The sequence below is a fragment of the Panthera onca genome, chromosome A2 (genome assembly GCF_046562875.1).
Source record: "Panthera onca isolate mPanOnc1 chromosome A2, mPanOnc1 haplotype 2, whole genome shotgun sequence".
Taxonomy (NCBI): domain Eukaryota; kingdom Metazoa; phylum Chordata; class Mammalia; order Carnivora; family Felidae; genus Panthera; species Panthera onca.
Genome location: NC_138340.1, coordinates 151,236,125 through 151,257,863, shown reverse-complemented (window position 1 = coordinate 151,257,863; position 21,739 = coordinate 151,236,125). Strand labels below are relative to the sequence as shown.

Genomic DNA, 21,739 nt, shown 5'->3' with positions numbered 1-21,739 from the left:
AGCACCCAGGTGATGGCAGCTTTCATCATCTACCAGCACCAAGAAAGGAAAAGCCAAACAGCCAAGGAAGAACTCCCCTATACCTTCAACTCTTCTCATCACTCAACCCCCACCTCTTGATCGAGGCTCAGCACCAACTGTATGCATGGTGGACAGCTAAGCATGGAGAAGATGAGGAAAGATAAAAAGTGAAAGCCGGCCATCGCCACCTCTATGTCACTCCCTCCAAAGGTGTGGCATGTAGAAGGGAGAAAATGAATACTGAGTATGGTTTCAAATGAATGCATAAGGATGGGTTTCTATCTAAGAGTAGACATTCTACGTACAGAACTGAGACTGTGTTTGTGACATCATCTGAGAGAGAACAGAAAAGTCCTTCGACCTGTCCAAGAATTCATCCAGAGTCAGAGAAAGATTACTTTCACAGAATAGAATTTCTGAAGGATAGCAGGTGACAAAAACTAATTTGCATTTTGATTACTTCATGAGTCATGCTTATTCAAAATATCCCTTATACTACTTTTATTATTCCCAGACCACCCAATCTAAATTAGTCACTGTGATATGATAGTCCTTGCCTATCATACAATTTTTTGCTTCATAGCACTGATTTAAGATGAAATTATATAGTCACTCATTTGCTTCTTTAGCGCCTTTCACTCTACTCTAGAATGTAGGCTTCAGAGTGGCAAACTCTGTCCATCTACTTCTCCGCTGTAGCAAAAAGCACATAGAATGGGGCCAGATACATCATGCATACTCAATAGTTATGTCTTAAATTAATGAATCCGAACGTGTGGTTAACCTCAATGCCCCTTCAATGCACCCCGTTACTTCAGTTACATTTCCATACCTAATGACTGTGGTTGATTGCTCAAAATCTGAAGACCAAAGGACCCTTTCTCCAATGAACAAAAGGAACTGATAAGAGGCAGAACTCATTCTCTACAAACTAGAGAATGGAGGAAGTAGGGATTGGAAGAAAAAAAGAGGCCCACAGTAAAAATGAGGCAGAGCATCTGAATCAAGAATAAGGCAAACAGAGAGTTATAGTCAGAGCATGCAGATGCCTGGGTCTCTACTCCCACCTTCTACGTCACCTCCCGGCTTCAATTCAGTTCTCCTCCCCATAAGCCTCCATCCAGCAAAGCCTGAAAGCCTACCTCACATGTATTATTTCTAAAGGGGAAAAAACATAATTAGCAAGGCCCTAAAGAATTCAAAGGCGATCAGGACATCTGATTCAAGAAAAAAGGAGAAAATTAGAACCTGTAGACAAAAGACCATATAAAAAAACTTACAGTTCAAAAAGGAAATCGGGGCACCTGGGTGGCTCAGTTGGTTGAGCGTCTGACTTTTGATTTCGGCTCAGGTCATGATCCCAGGGTCGTGGGATCGAGCCCCGCATCAGGCTCTGCAATGAGCATGGAGCCTGCTTAAGATTCTCTCTCTCCCTCTGCCCCTCTTGTCAGCTTGTGCTCTCTCTCTCTCTCTCAAATAAATAAAATTCATTCATTCATTCATTCATTCATTCATTCATTAAAAAAAGGAACTCAGTCAACATATGTCATTCTTCTGATCCTCTGATGCACTTAAAAAAAAAAATAGGAGTTAAGTTGCCCTTGATGCTGAGGGGACATTTTCCCTGAAGAGATTCAGGCTTGGTGGTCAGGTTCAATTACAGTTCTTGCAGTGAATGTTTATGTCACTATAATACTGTAGATGTGTGTTGGTTTTCAATCTTTCAAGTTGCCAGACAAAGCAAAGAAGCCTTAATTATAGTTACGGAAACGAACGAAAATGTAAACGGTGTCCTGAGAGAAGTTGGAAGGTGATGAAGGACAAGGCAGAAGTGAGATAGGAGGGGCTAATTTCATCCCAAAGAGCCAGGAGGGAGCCAGTAATGTTGAAAGGGATGGATCAAGAGATAGTTTACCTTTATTATCCTAGATGACAAACTATGTATATGCAGTATATAAATATAAAATATACATATGTAAAATAACTGTTATGTATACAGAACACATTGGATAAGGAGAGAAAAAAGGAAAAGACAGTGCAAGTATTATACATAATCTAAATTCGTCTCCTGTAGTGGGAAGTCAGTAGATAATGTTTAAATGTGACGAATCAACAAAATGCCAGGATAAACATATCATTTAGTGTGACAAAGGTAACCTCATCCACAACAAATATGAGGTCTGAAAATGAGTGTTTGGGCACGTGGGAAAAGTCTTTGACTTTGACTTTCATCTCCCTATACTGCTTGAATTTATAATATCATGAGCATCTGTTGCCTCAACAATTATATATATTTTTTTTAATTTCAGATCCAATCACTGAATACAAAAGCTGCATTGTATGAAATTATAAAAAAGGATGTAAATCACAACATTGGAAGATTACCCAGATGAAAAAAGAATAGGAAAATGAAATAAATACCTATTTAAATACCTATAAAAAAACCTATTTAAATGCATATTAAATTAATACATTCAAACATAGATGAAAATAAAATTAAAGGAAATGATGCCACTGCATATCAGTCTTCTTTGAAATAATAAATTTTTCAAATGGTAATAAGTGTTTAATATAGGACAGACAGACAGGATTTTAATTTCATAAATGTTGAAAACGTTAAACAGCACTAGTATTCTGAATAATAATATGAACATTTGTACTAAAAATGACAAAAACAAACGGTTTTCTTCTCCTGTGTGAATCTGGTGGGAATTACACTACAAGAAAGTAAGACAGAATAATAAAAACTAATACTAAGTATTTAATTTGTTGCAAAATTTTAGTAAAGGCATACATGGTATAATAAACTATGTTTTTAATGGCCCTAAAAATACACTACATTCTGCGATAATACTTAGGACAAATATGTTTACATATGGAATTTTAGATTTAGCATAAAAAAATAAAAGCAAAGTATTATAGAAAAAAATTCTGTGCCCATAAACATGAAATAAAAGTAATTTTTTGCTACTTCCTAATATAAATAGAATCTGAAAAGTAATATAAATAGCAAGTAAATCACCAGAATTGTAACAAAATCAGTACAGCCAAAAGAAATCTTTTGGGCATCTAAAGTCCAGCACTACCACTGAGTAGTTATTTAACAATTGAATAGACTATGTGTATTAACTTTTCTAATTTTCTAATAAATTTTCTAATTTATAAAACATTGCTCAAAGCCCATTTTAAGTCAATGGCTCTGAAATACAGATACTAGCCTTGAAAAGCCCTTTGAAGCTATAATTAACCTAAAGTACTTAGAAATGTTAATTCTAGGAGCAGTCATTGATTGCCTTTGTTTTGGACACTAGCAAGGTGCAGAAGAAAAATCCAAATCAAAGCATCCTGAGATGGTTCTGATAATTGGGTTTGAGTAATCCCAGAGGTGAATTAGGTTAAAAAAACAAAAACAAAAACAAAAACAAAACTAGTACTGATGTAATTTTTTTAGATGTAATGAAAATGACCACAGTGTTCGAAGAGTCTATAAGAAATTAAAAATTACAGAAAACAATACAAATATAAATCCCCAGTGTAAGTATACCCGAGTGTATAAAAATACGAATGAAAAGTCCCACCACAAGAAAGAAAGGTGTCTGATGAGAGAGAGAGCAATTTCTGTTATCAAATCTCACTTCTTCCTCTAGAATCAGTCTGGATTTAAGGATCCTTAGGACAACAACATGGTCAAGGTGGCCTGGAGAATGCTCTCGCTCTCTCCCTGGACAGTAAGTTCTTTCCCCATTGCTCATAACTGAGCTCCTGCCTTTAAAATCAATTGAATATTTATCTTAGTAGTGGGTTTTCTTTCATTCACTTATTCACTCATATACTTATTCATTCAACATTCTTTGATTGCCTGGCACTGTGCTGGTTAAGGGTAAAGACAACGGTTAAGGGTGGGGGGCAGTCTTTTCTCCCACAGAGATAATAGACAAAAGTTAAAGATTTGATAGAGAAAAGGAAATACGGGGCTCCTTCATCATAGGTGTCCAGATATCAAATTTTGATGGCGCCATCTCCAGTTTTTTGATAGAGAGGTGATGGATGTCTCAGGAAAATAGGACCCAAATTATTCATAGGGCTGGTTCCAATGTCAACAACACAAATCAATTGTCCTTGGGTTGCTGAAGACAAGAGTAACAGCCATACTGCTCACACTTTTAATCGAACAAACTGTACCCACTAAAGTTTCAGAAGGATAAACAAAGGAAGCTTTAAGACAGATACTGACGTTTTCCAGTCAAAAAAGAAAAGTCACTTGAATATAACTGACATTTAGTCATAAGAATCATCTCCTTAGCTTTACAGGTTAATTAAATCTGGAATGAGATGTTTTGGGTTTGTTTGTTTTTTTTTCCCCAAGCAACATCAACAAAGCTGAGACATAAATTATAAATTCAAAGCATATTAAAGATAAAGAAATGGACTCAGGCTCAAAGAGCCAGACAGAACTGAAGATTACAACTCAAGGTAACAGAAAGGTTAGAACATGACCCTGGGTCCTCTACCCTCAGGCGTTCTGTTATTTTTGCTGTAGTTTTTCCCACCTTAACTCACTTCCTGGAGGAAGGGCTACTCTGATCTGAAGACAGGAGAATGTAAATATACCTTTTGTTCTTACTTTCTTGTTTGTCAAAGATAAATTTCTCATCCCCAAGAGTCATCTCTTTGTTTACTTTCATGCACAAAGGGGGACAAAGACAAAGGGGAAAAAAGACAAGACTCTTGCGTCTTATAAGGAGAAAGCCAATAATATATTTTCCAAAGTTACAATTAATCATTTGGATACCCTTATCCATGACCATCAGTTGCTATGAGGGGCCTTTAGAAACCGAGGTCTACATTCTGCACTCAATATACTAAAATTTTATGTCCAGATGTCTCAAAAGAGTTCTTTTTTTTTTAACAGAAAACCTTCAAGTCAATGTTCATAATTACCAAAGGCACAACAGAATTTCAGTCCTGTAAATCTTTTCAATATGCAACTTTACCCAAAATGTTTCTTACAATTGGCCCTTTGAATGTGAATTTCAGAGTTCTTTTCTTTACCGAAACTGCTCATTGTGAAGGACCACAGGCCTTCAGGCAAGATAATTTGTTAGCACCAAATACAAAAGTGTAAGACCAAAGAAATCTTAGATTTCACATGTAAAAAAATAAAATAAAATACAGGTACTATTTACATTTTTATACAGGAAAGAGGAGATCTATAATTTTCTACCCCAAGAATCATTTGGGATTTATGGCTATGTAATTTTCAGGAATATTTGAAAAACATGCTCAGAACAGAAGAAAAGCAAGGAAGCACTTGCATAAACTTTAGCATTTATGACCTCAGAGCTACCACTGTTCATCCATGCATTCAGTACATGTTTGTTAAACACACACTGTGTGCCAGGTAGAGTTCTAGGAGGTTGGGAGACATCAGTGCACAAAAATCCCGGCCCTTGTGGAATCTCATTGGGGTAAGTGGGAAGGCATACAATAAAAATAATAAGCCTGATAAGTGAGTTATACTCTATCATATGTGAGAAGACGATTCATGTTATTCAAAAAGGAAGAGCCAAGCGGAGTAAATGGTGTCAGGAGTGCAGGGGTCAGAGCAGTTTGTAGTGTTAAAGAGAGTGGTCGGAGGATGCCCGGGTGGCTCAGCAGGTTAAGTGTGAGACCTCAGCTCAAGTCATGATCTCACGGTTCGTGGGTTCGAGCCCCGCGTCGGGCTCTGTGCTGACGGCTCGCAGCCTGGAGCCTGCTTCGGCTTCTGTGTCTCCCTCTCTCTGCCCCTCCCCACTCGTGCTCCGTCTCTCTCTCTCTCAAAAAAACTAACTAAACAAACAAACAAACAAACATAAAAAAGAGAGAGAGAGAGTGGTTGGGACAGGCTTATTGAGAAAGGCAGATACTGGCAGGCTTGCGGGAGTTGTGCAGTTGAGCAGAAAGCATGTCTAGGCGAAGAGCATTGAGAGGGCAGAACAAATCTGAGCATCGGGAAGGTGACCCAGCAGAAAAGCAGAAAGAGAGGCAGCTGGGAGATAACATCAGATCTTGTGACTTTGGCTTTTGCTCTGAGCGAGACGGGGTTTTGAGGAGAGACGTGTCGTGGACTGACTTGCATGTTCAGAGGGTCGCTCTGCTGCTGGGCTGAAGAGAGTCTGGAGGAGAAAAAGGAAAGTCGAAGAGAGATAACTTTGGAGGCTCTTTCCATGACCCAGGTGAGAGATAGAGGCCCAGAATGAGAGTGGTTACCGTGCATTGGTAAGAAATGCTTGGGTTCTGGATATAATTTAAAGGATTTCTGATGAAACGAATGGTGGAATATGAGAAAAAGAAGAGTCTAAGAGGATGTTTCTTATAGGTTGACTGGAGGAATCAAACTGCCATCGGTTGAGTTTGGGAAGGCTGTGGGTGGAACATAACCATCAAGAGTGAGTTTCACACAAGCTGAGTATGAGAGGTCTCCTAGACCCCCAAATAAAAATACCAAGTAGATGAGGAGGTAGTGGGGCAGACAAGTCTAGAATTTAGGAAAGAATCCCGGGCTAGGGGTTCACGTTTAAAAGTCATTAGTATATAGACGTTATTTGGATGTATATGGTTGTTATAGAGATCCAAATGCAATGGATCTAAATAAAATCGCCAAGGAAGCAAGCAAACAGAGAAGAGAAGAGGGAGGACCAAGGTCCGAACTCTAGGGTCCTCCGACATCAAAGAGGAGAAAGCCACAAAGGGAACTAAGAAGGAGCAGCCACTGCGAGTCCAACAAAGACTCGCCACATGAACAGGTGTATCAAGGTGGAAGGAGGGACCAAATGCTGCCAACGGGAAGCAGTGCTGGGCGTGACCATTAGAATTAACAACAGGTAGGTCATTTGGTGGCCCAACTGAGGACAGTTGTGGTGGAATTTGTGGAAATGAAAGCCTGATGGCGTGGTTTAACAATGGATGGGAAGAGAGAAATGAAAAACAATGAGTTTTGTACAAAAGAGAGTAAAATAAGGCAGGCGCTGATGGAGGAAGCGACGCCAGAGAAGATTTGGTTTTGTGTACGATGCAAGAAATAACAGTACGTTTCAATGCTGGTGGGAACGGTCCAGTCAAGACAGGGGCAAATGATGCATAGGCGGAAAGAATAAAGAATTGCTAGAGCAATATCCTTGCATAGGCAAAAGGGGATGAGAGCTTGCAAACAAGTGAAGCAACGAGCTTTGGATAGAAGCAATGATGCTTTGCATGGGAATAGGCAAGAAAGTGGAGTATCCAGATGCAGAAGTTGGTAGGGAGGTAACTGGGATGTGGTCTTCTTCTAGGAATTCTCTTCTGATTGCTTCAAGCTTCAAAGAGAAGTGAAGCTTAATCCCCCTCGAGAATGAGAACAGAGAAGCAAAGCAGAGGAGGCAGGAAAGAGTCTTTCCGGATGAGCAGGGCAGACGGGAACTGGGGGTGGATATTTCAATGGCCTACGCACATCAAGTATCCACTTGAGATGTACGGTCATAATTTCAAGTGAGTCAAGGCAGCACAGTTCTGTGTTTTTCTCCAGAGAGATTCAGTTGCATGGGTACTGGTGCAGAAAGGCAGAAACACTGTATTTATCCAGGCTTGGGGCTTTTCCAAGCAAGTAAGAAGCCAGAGAAAGGCAAGGGGATTGATGGTGAATGCCCCCGAGTAATTACGATGATGGACCATGAAATTGAAGCCTAAGAACCAGAAGCAATCAAAAACCATGCACTCTGCCTGCCCTTATGCTTCTGTCTTCCCACAGGTTCTGAAGGACAAGACCATGTTTTCTACATTGTCTATAACTCTTTACGGCAACTAGATTTGTATCCGAGATGACTACTCAGTTAATATGTATTGATTGTCTAGTCACTTCTGAGTGTGAAAATGCAGCAGGTTCTCCAATCTTCAGTGATCCTTCCAGAGTCAAGCCCCGCTGGATTTGACAGATGGTCTATAAGTTCTATATTTGAAACACCGTATGTCACGTACCAAAGTTCTATACAAACTTAGCTTTAAGTTTTCAGGTTTGGGTGATAATGTGGTTGATAGCACCTGTGCCTTAAAATCTGTCATCCAGAAGCTTCTATTTTCTCTTCCCTGCATATTTATCACCTCAACCAGATGCTCCCGAACCCAGGCACAACTGCTGAAATTGATAACATATCATTCCAGTTGCATTCCAAATCCTAAGTGCAGACACTATCAATCCTGTTAAAAAGATATGAAGACTAAAGCACTGTGACATTTTTATCCCAGGTCACTCAGTATTGCAGTCATGACTTGAAACCTAAAGTTCTCCAGATCTTAATTTGGGATTTTCATTAATTTCATTCATTAATTTGTGAAAATAATATTTTTGGTATGTATCTCTCTAGGATATGGATCAACTTGTTCTTTGGAGGACAAGTCACACGGCCAATGACTCAGGTAAGAAATTGCCCCATTACAGATGCCCCATCACTTTAATCAACTTCTTTTCCCCCAGTGTTCCAGCAAGCATGCTCACCTTTTTCCCCTTTGACTTCTATTTTGAAAGCTGAAATATTTTCCTCTGTGAAGAAAAAGTTGGGCACGGATGTAATGAAATCATGTTGTACGATCCAGCAAATAGTTTTCACTTAAAGGCAAATGTTCTATTTTGTACAAGACTCCTCATAATTAGTAATAGAGTAACATGAACAGGAGGGCATCACATACACTGTGCTAGGCTCTGAAGATAGGAAGGCAAAGAAAATCGACACAGCTGTTATCTTCAAAGATTTATAGTCAGCGGAAGGGACAAATATGTAATTATAATGGACTTACTAGGCCAAACCTATGCAAAGAACCCCTGGACTTTATTGGACACTGTCAACAAATGTGGGTTTTTTTTTTTCTAAATTAAAAAAAAAAAATGCTACCAAATAAAAGGTTGAAAGTAAGACTTCAGTTCAGAACTGGGAGTCCTGGTAATGAACCCATTGATCTGTTGTTCTGCCTGTGGAGATATAGATCCTTGTAATTAACATAAGGCTCGTCTCAAACACCTTAATTCTTCTAGCATGACATCCAAGGTTACTCCTTCACAATATTGGCCTAATTTCCACATTTGCTAATTACTTCTTTCCAAGGATCTCCACTTGTCAGGATCTGTTACTGCATCCTGGGCCAGAGTCGCATCCATATCTAAATGAAACAACCAGTTTTTATGCATACAAATGATCAGACCCTCAGAATACTCATTCCCATACAGAAAGGTGGAAATAAACTCAGCTGTATACAAAATTTAAGTAGGGTTTATTGTATATGGTGCGTGAGTGGCTACCTATTTATACATTTATAAGTTTCATTGAGCCTCCTCCTTTTCTGTCATCAATCAATTTTGACATGTTTTAAATTGGAAAGACGCCTTTTTGTTCCATTGTCAGAGATAAAGCTTCAAGGGCAAATACAGGAGTCCTTCCTCTCCCAGTCTCGATTCAGTTTTGTTTAGAGATGTCCCTGAACAAATGAATTCAATTTTTTTTAACATCTATTGAATGCCTACTGTGCATGAGACATAAGGGTTACGGGCGCCTGGGTAGCTCATTCAGTTGAACATCCAACTCTTGATTTCAGCTCAGGTTATGATCCCAGGATCGTGAGATGGAACCCCATGTAGGGCTCCGTGATGAGCATGGAACCTGCTTAAGATTCTCTCTCTCTTTCCCTCTTCCCCTCTCCCTCTCTCTTTATCTCTGAAATAAATTTAAAAGGGGCATCTGGGTGACTCAGTCAGTTAAGCATTCAACTTTGAGTCAGGTCATGATCTCACAGTTCATAAGTTCAAGCCCCATGTTGGGCTCTGTGCTGACAGCTCAGAGCCTGGAGCCTGCTTTGAGTGTTGTGTCTCCCTCTCTCTCTACCCCTCGCCTCCCCCCCCCCCCCACTTTCTTTCTCTCTCTCTCTCAAAAATAAATAAGCGTTAAAAAAAATAAAATAAATTTTTTTAAAAAAGACATAGTGTTTAACTATGAGCCGTCAAAGAAACCAATTTGGTGAATCAAATGAATATTCAACACCTCATAATATACTCACCAATCCCACAGAGAACTTAAAAGCAACAAAAGTCGCTTCCCTAATGCTATCTGTGATTGGCAAGAACAATCTCACTTCTTCGGAACCCAATTCCTGCCATGGTGCCATGGAAATGGATGAGGAAAAAAGCGCCCGAAAATTGGCATTTGGTACCTTTTCGTGATCATACATCCTTTTTCAGGTTGATGTTTTATGCTCAGAAAAGTTTAAAGTTTTCATTTAAAAAAGCTAGATGAACTGCCTAGAAATTTTCATGAAGGTTTTCCACTCCTTGGTTGGGAAGAAACTCAGATGCCATGAGCGGACACGGGAAAAGAGAAACGGAAACGTTCTAAAACATACCAAGTCGTGATATTTGCTACTTGTTAGTTCCCCCCGTTTTAAACAGGAACACTGGCATTTTGTTTCCAGTAGCTCAATTCCTCGTCTATGGCTGATGAAACCCCAGAGGAAAGTCAGAAAATCAAAGCCTGGGCAACTGTTCTCGTACCTAACGCATCCCCGGAGAGGGCATTTAGTCACCCCAGAATGTGAAGGCAGAAGAAATCCGTTCTTTACCACTGTTGACAAATGGATCTTCTAAGTTGCCCTGTCTTCGTTTGAAGCCAGCATCTAGTAATTAACCCTTCCATCTGGCAGTGTCTTTTCCCCACTTCTCTAGTCAAGAGACATTTCACATTCCTAATAGCTGTGACTTCAGCAGCCTCCTGCTAATGATACTTTGTGTTTCCGTTCCCATTTGCTAAAATGCTTTCCTCTAATTTAGTGACCTGAGCAGGGATATTAGGAAAAGTGGAAAACAATCATTCAGAAACTCATTAAAATATCTCAGTGCAAAATGAGAGTGGCACGCGTGGGGAGAATGAAAACACCGGGAAGGGATAATAAAGACCTCAGAGTCATTACTGGGGCTGTCGGTCCGGTTTTAGTCAATCACAGACTTTGGAAAAAGAAAAAAAGTCCACGCAGAGTTTAAAACCAGGAGGGGCTACTAAAACGAAGTGTGAAAATAACCTTGCACCATCCTGGCGATATGCTCTGTCTACCAGGAAATAGTCTTCATAAAGCAATCCAGCCCCATCTTTAGGAATTCAAATGTTGCTAATGTGAAAATTAAAATCGACTTCTGCTTTTTTTTTTTTTCTGGAAAGCATTCTGATGGAGATATACAACAACAGCGTCCCCAGAAATGGGTCTACCTGGAGTTTTAATGTAAGCAAGCTGTTGATATTTATTGAGGCAGTTTACTTTCCCTAGTGAGAATAACGAGACTATGAATTAAGAGAGGGGATTTTTATATCACAAAAACCACTTATTGTTTGATTTTAACTCAATCAGTTTTCCTATGGGTACTTTGATGTTCCCATCCATAAAAAGGGCACTTAACCACTTAGATTGCCATATTAGAAGGTAACAAATTCTTTTTTAACCAAAAAAAAAAAAAAAGAAAAATCAAGGTGGGTTTTTTTTTAGCTTTATTGAGGCGCAGTTGACAAAACTGTAAGATATTTAAGCGTGCATTGTGCTGATTTGATGTCTGTATACATTTTGGAGGATTCCCACCTTCTAGTTAATTAATAAATTCATCACCGCATACATTTATCTTTTTTTTTTTTTTGGGTGAGAACATTTAAATTCTATTCTCGGAGCAAATTTCAATTATACAATATAGGGTAATTCACTATAGTCACCGTGTTTTACATTACGTCCTCAGAATTTATTCATCTTATACCTACAATTTTATACCCTCTTACCAATCTCTCCCCATTTCCCTTACCATCCAACTACTTTCTACACTTCCTGGGAGTCTGATCTTCTTCTTTTCTTTCAAGAATCCACAGAGAAATGACATCATGCAGTCCTTGTCTGCCTCCATCTGATTAATCTCACTTAGCATAATGCCCTCATGCCCCATCCATGCTATCACAAATGACAGGGTTTCACCTTCTTTCTCATGGCTGAACGAGATCTCATCGTACATACTTGTCACTCTTCCTTATCCATTCATCTGTTAGTAGACACTTAATTTGTCTCCAAGTCTTGGCTATTGTAAATAATGCGGCAGTGAACATGGGGTGCAGACATCTCTTCAATCTCCTATTGTCATTTCCTTTGGATATATACCCAGAAGGAAGACGGCTTGATCATATAGCAAATTCTTTAAAGTAAAGGCCATTGCCCTTAAGATCTCAGGTCTTTTCTTTTTTTTTTTAAAATTTTTTTTTTCAACGTTTTTTATTTATTTTTGGGACAGAGAGAGACAGAGCATGAACGGGGGAGGGGCAGAGAGAGAGGGAGACACAGAATCGGAAACAGGCTCCAGGCTCCGAGCCATCAGCCCAGAGCCTGACGCGGGGCTCGAACTCAACGGACCGCGAGATCGTGACCTGGCTGAAGTCGGACACTTAACCGACTGCGCCATCCAGGCGCCCCAGATCTCAGGTCTTTTCAAAAAAGACTTCCCTGACTACCACACCCCATCCCCTAAGAACACCAACGTCCACGCACAATCCATTCCTAGAACGTCACACACTTCCTTCATGGTTTGTCATTCTGTATGTACGTACTGATTGCATCCTTCTAGTTTATACCTTCACGAGGGCAGAAACTATGCACTTTGTTCACTGTTGTGTCCCCATGCACATTCCCGACACCATGTCTGGCATGTGGTAGGGCGTCCATAAATAGTGAATTAAATAAAAGTTTTAAATCTTAGAGTTGGAGAGAAGGATGTTTAGAGCTCTGATCAATGATCAAAGGACCAATTCTTTCTTTTCTTATTCTCTATTAAAACACTGTCCGGAATCCTACAGATCAACCCAACCCTGTCACATGACCTTCCCAAGCAGTTACATCTGGGGCTCCTGAGCTGGCATTGCCTGCCTACATCCTACGGGACTCACTAGTTACTACTGTCTTTACAAAAACCAACACTCATGAATTTTAATTCTGACAAGGCCTTCTTTTACTTATCCTAAAATGAAAATAAGCAGCTCTAATAAACCCATACAAATCTGTCTTCCAACTTTTTAGATGTACATTGTACTTATCCATTCCAGTTCCTGCCTTTTGTTCCTGTGATAAATAGACACATGCATACATAATTTTTAACCATGTGGATTTAATAGATAATATGTCTAAAAGAACATAGTTCTATTTATTCAGTCAAATATACTGAAGGAGACGACTCATTTTTTCAGCAAATTCAAAAATGAGATGATAAGGTTTTAAAATCCTATTTACTTGGTATAAAAAAATATTCAGATTACCAACTGATCATTTTTCTAGATAACATAGCCCACTTGATATATTTTCATAATACTGAGATAGGGTGATTATTTTGGCATTATCTGGAAAAAAATGTTTTTTTCTTTGTACCCAGACAACTTGTCTAATGGCATAGTTGTATACTACATATTTCATTTTCTCAGTGATGTTGGCTCTGATAAATCTCTTTCAGTCTTCATCTTTAAACAGAGGACCTCACATGGTTCGTCGCTAGTCATTCATTTGTTTAATCCTTCATCCAGCCAACTTTTTTTTCTAAGTTTTTTTTTTTTTTTAGTTTTTTAAATGCTTATTTTATTTTTGAGAGAGAAAGACACAGAGCGTGAGCAAGGGAGGGGCAGAGAGAGAGGGAGACACAGAGTCCGAAGCAGGCTCTAGGCTCTGAGCTGTCAGCACAGAGCCCGACACGGGGCTAGAACTCATGAACCACGAGATCATGACCTGAGCCAAAACCAAGAGTCCGATGCTTAACTGACTGAGCCACCCAGGTGCCCCTCTCCAGCCAGCTTTTATTGATCATCTAGAAACTACCAGGAACAGTGCTAATATTCTGTGGGCTCAGAGAACCCCTTCATGGAAGCTGAGTCCCCCTCTGACCAGACCATCTCCACTTTTTATCTGTTTCATATAGAATCTGAGTGCTTCCAAATTATCCAGACTTTTAAGCACGCCCTTTTCTTAACATAAAAATAAATTGGGCCACACTTCAATCTTGTGAACAGGAAAATAGTCATTTTTTAAATATTTCTGGGACTTCTCTGGGAGTGCTTACGTGTCATAGTTGATGCCTTGTCTCTTCGGAATGCAATTGGCTATTCCTTTGTCTCCCTAATCACTCCTGGATGGAGCCCTCCTGCTTCTCCATGAGCTGTCCTCTCCATGAGCAGCCATCCACCTGGGAGCAGGGGTGGGGAGAACACAGTAGGCTTCCTGCGTTTTTCCAGGCAGCTTGCAAAGAAGATAGGCATTAGATTATAAAGTTGATCAGCTTTCCTGAAATCTGAGTGCATCTTAAGGGAATGAAATCATAGAAAAGGCAAACAAACCTCCAAAGCACTACCATTGCTTCTAAAGTTGGGGAGGTTTCAGCCTCACAAACCCTCTCATTTCCAGGTCCTTGGCCTTTTCCAACCAGAAGCTGAAAAACCAGTTAACGACATTTTGAGGTGCCTCAAACCAAGAAAACTACCTTTTTGTTTCATTATGATTCTGTCCGTCCTCACTTCTTCCCTCCAGGCCGTGCTTAGACTTTGCCTTCACATAATCTATTAATTATTTCCTCAAACAAAAGAATATTCCATCTCCTAGGATAGATTCTGACACAATCCTTAAAATGTAGAAACACTTGTAGTCAACATCTTGCTACAGTATCTGTTGTTTCCCTCTACTGTCTATATCTACCCTATTCTACCATGATTTTGTTTAAACAAAAGATTTGTCATAGAAAAACACAAAAACAAACCAGCAAAAACCAAAATGGTTCAACAGGAGTCATCGAAGTTTTCGGAACAAAGGAAGTAGACCAGAACTGCGGAAGATTAACTTGCCGGAGGGGCCTTGCCCTGAAAAACTGTTTCTTTTTGAGACAACATAACATTTTCATTTCTGGATGCTTTTAAGGTCCCTCCTGCTAATACTTTTCATTGTTTCTAAAACACTAGCAGTGCAAACTCTTTCTTAGGTTTATTCCAATACAGTGTTCCCTTGAGGACTGGTATACAATGAACACCTAACATGAAGCAAGGTCAGCTCTATTTAGTTGCACTGCTCTGTCCTAAATTAAGGATTTATTTCTTCAACAGAATTCTATGAGACCGAGAATGTTTGTTCCTGTTCCTTCCCTAGAGATCTTCCTCCAGATGGCCACTTAGTCCTAATTAATAGGAAGAAAAGAAATGTGGGTTTTATTCGTATGCAAAGTTATTTCCCTTAAACTCCCCTCTTTATCACTCTACCTATAAAATGTCAAAGCACCTGAACAGAAAGCCAAAGCTACAATCACTTGGATATGTGGCCTATATACATTTTATGTAAGTGGTGGACGACCGACTGCTCTTCACCTTTTGCCTGGATATTCTGAGATCTTGCTAGTATCAAACGAAATCTCAATTCATCCAATGAAATCGAAACGTAGCCATTCTTATTAGGCCTGCCAAGCTGCCTTAATTTTCTCAGTGTGAGTGAAAACAGACCAAGGAACTGATATAAAAGCATTTAGTAATTTTGGATGCGAAGCCTTGTATTCCTGATATTTATTCTCTTTGAAAATGAAGTTAATATTTCTGTGAATATGAAAAGTATGTATGCTAATTGTAGATAGAGTAGCAAATATAACAACATAAAAAGAAAATAAGAATCAGCCATGATCCCACAACCCCAGAGAGAGTCGGCATTATAGTTTAGTACATTTCCTTCCCATCTGCAAATGTGTACGTGTATATGAACACGTATACTAGAGGGTAACATTGGCTGCACGTTGACGTTGTCTTTAAACTTCCTTAACTATCAGTCTTTTGTGATATTTGATTTTTTTTTAAGTTTATTTATTTATTTTGAGAGAGAGAGCATGAGTGGAGTAAGGGCAGAGAGAGAGGGGGAGAGAGAATCCCAAGCCGGTTCTGCACTGATGGGGGGGACTCAACCCCATGAACCATGAGATCATGACCTGAGTGGAGATCAAGAGTCAGATGCTTAACCGACTGACCATCTAGGTGACCCCATGATATTTTAAAGCCTTGAATATTCCCCAACTCGCAACCATCAGATGAGCAAGAAACTACTGAAGAGCTACTGAGTTTCATCAAGGTCCTCAAAGCTTAAGTCCAGCCTGAGCCCAGGTAGTCGTTTCCCCTGGACGTGGCTGGATGCTGCGGGAGGGCCCGTCAGAAGCCGGAGAAAAACTCATCCCAAGATGTGAGTCAGAGACCTGGTCTCTGTGGGGCCTCAGGCTTTGGAGGGGAGATGCCATTCTGACATCAGCAGGGAGTCTCTGGCTCAGGTCGCCTTCTAGTTCATGTCTCCTTGATCTGTACTCAGCATCCCAGGAAGCGGGTAGGACTGGAGGCCAAAGCAAATGCAATACTGTTCACGAGGAGTGCCATCAGACATTGGGTCCTCTGCCTGGGGACTGGGGGAAGATCTTACAGTATAGGTGGGCAGATCTACTTCTGCACCGAACCCAGCACGGCTTTGGCTCACCGAGGCTCCAGAAAAGGCTTCTGCGCTTTGGCCCGCGAGGGCCTCTCATGAACCTCCAGTGGATCTGCCTCAAGACCATGACAGCTCAAATAGAGGCATTGCAGGCAGTAGCTATGCGCTCAAGGCCGTTTTAAAGACAATGAAAACTTTGTCAGTGGTTTCCACTCACAGGCTGAATTAGGAGAGGAAGGAAATCACAGTCAGCGCAGAGTAGCTTATTAATTAGCAAATGTGAGATAAGCAGGGGATGGGTGTTAGGGAGTAATGGATAGAGACAGCCCTTCAGAAAGAAGTCCATTAACAAATAGAAATAAGAAACTTGAACTCTATCCATAAGAGGGCAACTCCCTTAGCCCAAAGAAGCCCTTTTCTGGAATTCACTCAGCTCATACCAGCTACGCAAAATTTTACTCCTGACAACCCAGCAAATGTTCTTTTCTGTCTTCAATAGGTAAAGAAATAAATGGTTACGGCATCCTCCACATATTTGTCGTGTTACTTAAAGACTATGAAAGGTCTTTAATCTGTATGAAATAAATCCAACTATTTTTGCTTTTTCTAAAGCCAATCCCTAAGCCATTTCTTCTGGAATGAATTTAAACGTCCTTGGCTCTGAAGTCTAGCCACGGGAGAGGCACTAGACGAGAGTCAGAGTGAGGTTTCCTTCTGTCCCTCCCACGAGGGAGTTAATTGTTTTACCCTGTAGAGCCAGAAAGAGAACATAGCAGAATGTATCCAAAATAAACCCATTTGCCAATTCCTCTTTTTTAAAGACAAGTACCGCTTGCTCCAACCCTGAGCAAATAAAGAGGCAGAAGGACGAATATTCCTTCAGTCATTTGAGTCATCTGTGAATTAAATGGTTGTGAAATAGTAAGTAAGGAGCACGCATTAAATGACGAACAGCATGAATTGAACATTTGTACGATGACTGTACCCACAGGCTATAGTTGTCTCATCACAGACAATGTTGGTTGAACTTCTGTGCAAGATAAACAATGCAAATTCACTCTTCATGGGCGAGAAAACGTCTGAGGCTGAGTCAGTCAACCTGCCAGGATATGACAATGATGTTGATGATGTTGATGATAACGATGATGATGATGATGGTAACATACTCACCAAGGATACTCTGTGTCAGGCACTCTTCTAAATGCTTTGTTTAAGGAACTCATTCAATCTTCCTAACAACGCTGTGAAGTAAGTGATACTATTACCTCCATCTTACAGATAAGTGAAGTAAGGCGTGGAGAGGTTAAAGAAACTTGTCAAGGCAATACAAGTGATGGAACTGGACTTCAAACCCAGAAATCTGATGTTAAGGTTAGCCACGTGCCAACATCTAGATCAAAAGTGAGTTCAATCTGTTACCTTGGCATGGTTGATTTTTCACAACTCTCAAGTTGCTTCAGCGAACTGAATTGTTTGCTTTTCAGCTAAGCCACGGAATGAAAATGAATAAAGTCGTTACATCAAAGACAAACTACGAAAGTTAAATAGATTTTGCAAATTGGATCATTTTTCATTTCTCGATAACCGAAGTTTGGTTAAATAACCATGTAAGAGTAGGAGATTCAGCCATCTGCGTTATGTATCATACGGCTCGGTGTTTACGGGAATGAGATTTATGTTGTGAACAGTTCCATTTTCCATAACAAGGGAAAAAAGGGAGAGGCTCGAATTAGCCACATGTCAGGTCTTTGGAACAAAAATCCATTTTTGATTTCCTTGTTGAGAATTAAGTCTGCGTCAGGCAAGGCCTACTTTTTCCCTTCCTTCTTGTTTCCCATTAGTTCTTGGGGGCTCTTGGGAGAAGTGTCTGTGTTTTTAAGCAGCCAAGTGCTTATGCGTACAAGCACCTTACCGTCCTGCTCCTTCCTTTCCACCTCTCCCATCCTCAAATCCTTCCAGACTTACTTTCCATGGCCAGGTCTCTATAACAGTTGCCTTTCCTATGAGAAAGTAGCAATTGAAATATTCAGCCTTTTTCTCTTCCTAAACAAATTGTACTAACAACTGTCATCAATTACATTATTAAAAGTGAACTCAATTTATCCTACAATCCAAAGTCTACAAAGAAGTCACTCTACTTAGAAGACTTGGCCACAGGAATGGGCATGTTGTTTGTGCTTTGGGGGACAGAGGCCATGTTATTTCCTGTATGTACCCATCTGGAATTCTCAAAGATGTTGATTAGATGTAACTGACCTGAAACATGAAGACCAAAGCTGATAAACAGATAAGGTTTTCTGTGCTGCCAAACTTGAACCTAGTCACCAGATATGTCCTGTTATGATGGCCAGTTCTGGAGAAGCTTGATATTTACAACTAGAGAAAGAGAGGGAGAGAGAAAGAAAATTGGGGTAGATGGGGATGGGATGGGATGGTTGTGGAATCGCAGACAGGTGATAAACACGAAAAAGAGCTGAACCAGAGCAGAGGAAACTAAGAACATACGGAGGTTCAGGGACACTGGAGGAAGTGACACCAGAAATAAGCTCGTGCCAGATGTGACTCTTTTTCATTCTGTCTTAGTCCATTTGGGCTGTTATGACAAATATACCATAGGTTGGCTGGCTTAAACGACAAACATTTATTTCCGTGGAGGCTGGGAGATCCAACATAAAGATGCTGACAGATTTGGAGTCTGATGTGGCCCCCTTCCTGGTTTGTAGATGGCCGTCTTCTCACTATGTCCTCCCATATGAATGGGTGAGGGAGCTCTCCGGGGCCTCTTTTTTGAGAGCACTAATCCCATTCACAAGAACTCCACTCTCATGACCTCATCACCTCCCAAAGTCCCCGCCGCCCAACGCTAGCATTTGGGGGATTCGGATTTCAGAGGGTGAACTTGGGGGATCAGAGACATTAGTCTACAACACATTCCCATTTGGGTTTAAAGCCTGGGCAAAAGCAGAAGACAGTCTGACCGGCTCTTTCCTCACTACTTCAGCCCTCTCCTTCATACGAGGCTTCCAGTTTGATATCTCGGTCAGATTATTATCAAGCGGGCCTTAAAAGTAGGGGCTTAAAACCTCCAGTTCGATCCATTTTCGTTAAGAAAGACCTACGGGGCAGGTTTCTCAAGAAAGCATCTGTTCATGACTTATGTAAGCAACACGGTAAGAGCACATCTTAGAAGAGAATGACAAAGCAGTTGGCAGCAAGGAGCCATGTTTGTTCGTGAGTGTGGATTTGACCCACAAGCGTAAAGCCCAATCGTCAGCAAAATGGTACATCTTAGTAGTGGAACCACTTTACCCTTTGATGTACTCCGAACCGCACCTCACCAATGTTGGGTGGAAGCTCATTAGCTTCATCAACTGCAAAAAACAGCTGTATATAAACAGAATCTTAGAGCACGCTCCTACAGAATGATTCCCAGAATTCCACGTTCTCTATCGCTTCCTATCCTTTCCTCCTTATCAGACACTTAGCATAAAAACATACAATGGACCTAAAGGAAGATGTGTAGAGTTATTGTAAAACATGGATTTTCTTTTCCTGTCAGTTCTTAAAGTGTTTCTGCGCTTAGATATTTCTCCTCCTTTCTCTCTATTTTGGTGTTTTTCTTATTGTGGAATATATCACGCATGAAGAAATATATGTAATATTCATATACATGTACGGTTTAAAGAATAAGACACCCATCTGCCTAAGTTAGCTTTCTTCCTCTCTTAATGGAATTTTAAAAAACATTTATTGGATTATTTGGGAAATAAGAATGAAAGCATGAAGTCCAAAGTTGGGGGGGGGGGGTGGAATACATATATTTTAAGACTGGGGAAAGTTTCCTTTTTACGTTGAAAACAGTTATAATGGTCTCCGGCTACCTGCTTTCACATCGCACGCTTCGCTTTTTTATTTTCTCTCTTCTTTTCCTCCCTTCCTTTTTTTCCCTCTTATAGCTCCCCTTGCCCCAAAGCTTATGTGACAACAGACAGACAATGCACCGGGCAGATGGCTCGCTAAAGAACTGTTCCGACAGCTGCTAATGTAAGACTGAACTAAGTTTCCAGAAGGAGCTGCAAAGACGTGAATGGTTCCAACCATCTTAAAGCAGTTCAGCAAAAGCTGCAACCTGAGATAAGACCACAGTCACATACCCGACTCTCCCCTACCCCCATTCTATGAAAACTCCAATGCGGTTCCTGCTCAGGGAGTTGTTCTGTGAGGTCCTCTCCAATGCACATCAGCTAAATAACAGCCTTCACCCTCTGAGTTGTCTGACAATTCTTTCCTTATAAAGTTAACATCCGAACATCCCCATGTCACCACATCATCTTTCCTTCCACCCAGAAGGACCCTCGGCTTTCCCTCAAGGGTGGGATTGCCCTCGCAGACGGGCAGGACACCCAACGTGGAGATGTTTCTCACCGGTCACCAGGCGTTGCCAGCAGAGGGCAGTGGAATGTTTGCGACTGGTAACATCTCCTGAGCCCCCCAGACCGAGGTCCATTGTGTCTGGCATCACTGGAATCTTCCCAACGTCGTGTTTAGAAACTTCCTACCACAAATCCCTGCATTCACTCCTCCAACAGGCTTTTTCCCCCTCCTATGTCTGCTGATCATCCAGAAAGAAAAGCAGCCATCTGCTGGGAACCTTGTGGGCCAGGACGGATTGCTAGCCCCCTCTCCCGTGGAGCCCATCTGGTCTTGTGTGAGCACTGGACGGCCACCGATGGTGCCGTACCCCACCCTCCCACTCCCCCACAGAAGAGCAGAGTCCAAGCATGTGGTTTCCCACATTGACAGAGGGCTACACTTAAAGGAACTCTGGAGATTATCCAAATCCCTCCATTCTCCTGATAAACGCTCCCGAAGCCCAAAAGAGCTGAACTGGCCCGCCCAAGGTCACAGAATTCGTTCGTGTCAAGGCTGAAATCAGAATCTGTCCTCTGTCCCAGACACACTGAGTGCGGATTAGTAATGATAATTACGATGACAATAAGAACAGTAATAATAATGTTTCTTGAGTGCTCACTATGTGTGTGCCCGGCACTATTCTAAAAACTCTCCACGCGTTCGTTCCTTTAATCCTTACCAAAACCTTCTGAGACAGAGATCATTATAATTTCTATTTTATAGATGAGGAGACCGAAACTCAGGGTACTTAAGAGCTGGTGAGTGGTAAAGCCAGGATTGGATTCCAGGAAGTGTTATTTCAGACCTA

General features: G+C 40.8%; 1 long non-coding RNA gene across 1 annotated transcript; it reads left to right on the top strand.

Moving 5' to 3' along the window:
- The first annotated feature begins 362 nt into the window (after positions 1-362).
- LOC144613933 (uncharacterized) lies at positions 363-20,787 on the top strand. Its single transcript, XR_013551428.2, has 4 exons — positions 363-451; positions 3,669-3,749; positions 8,400-8,451; positions 20,475-20,787. It is a non-coding gene; the product is annotated as an uncharacterized LOC144613933 (long non-coding RNA).
- Positions 20,788-21,739: the final 952 nt, after the last annotated feature.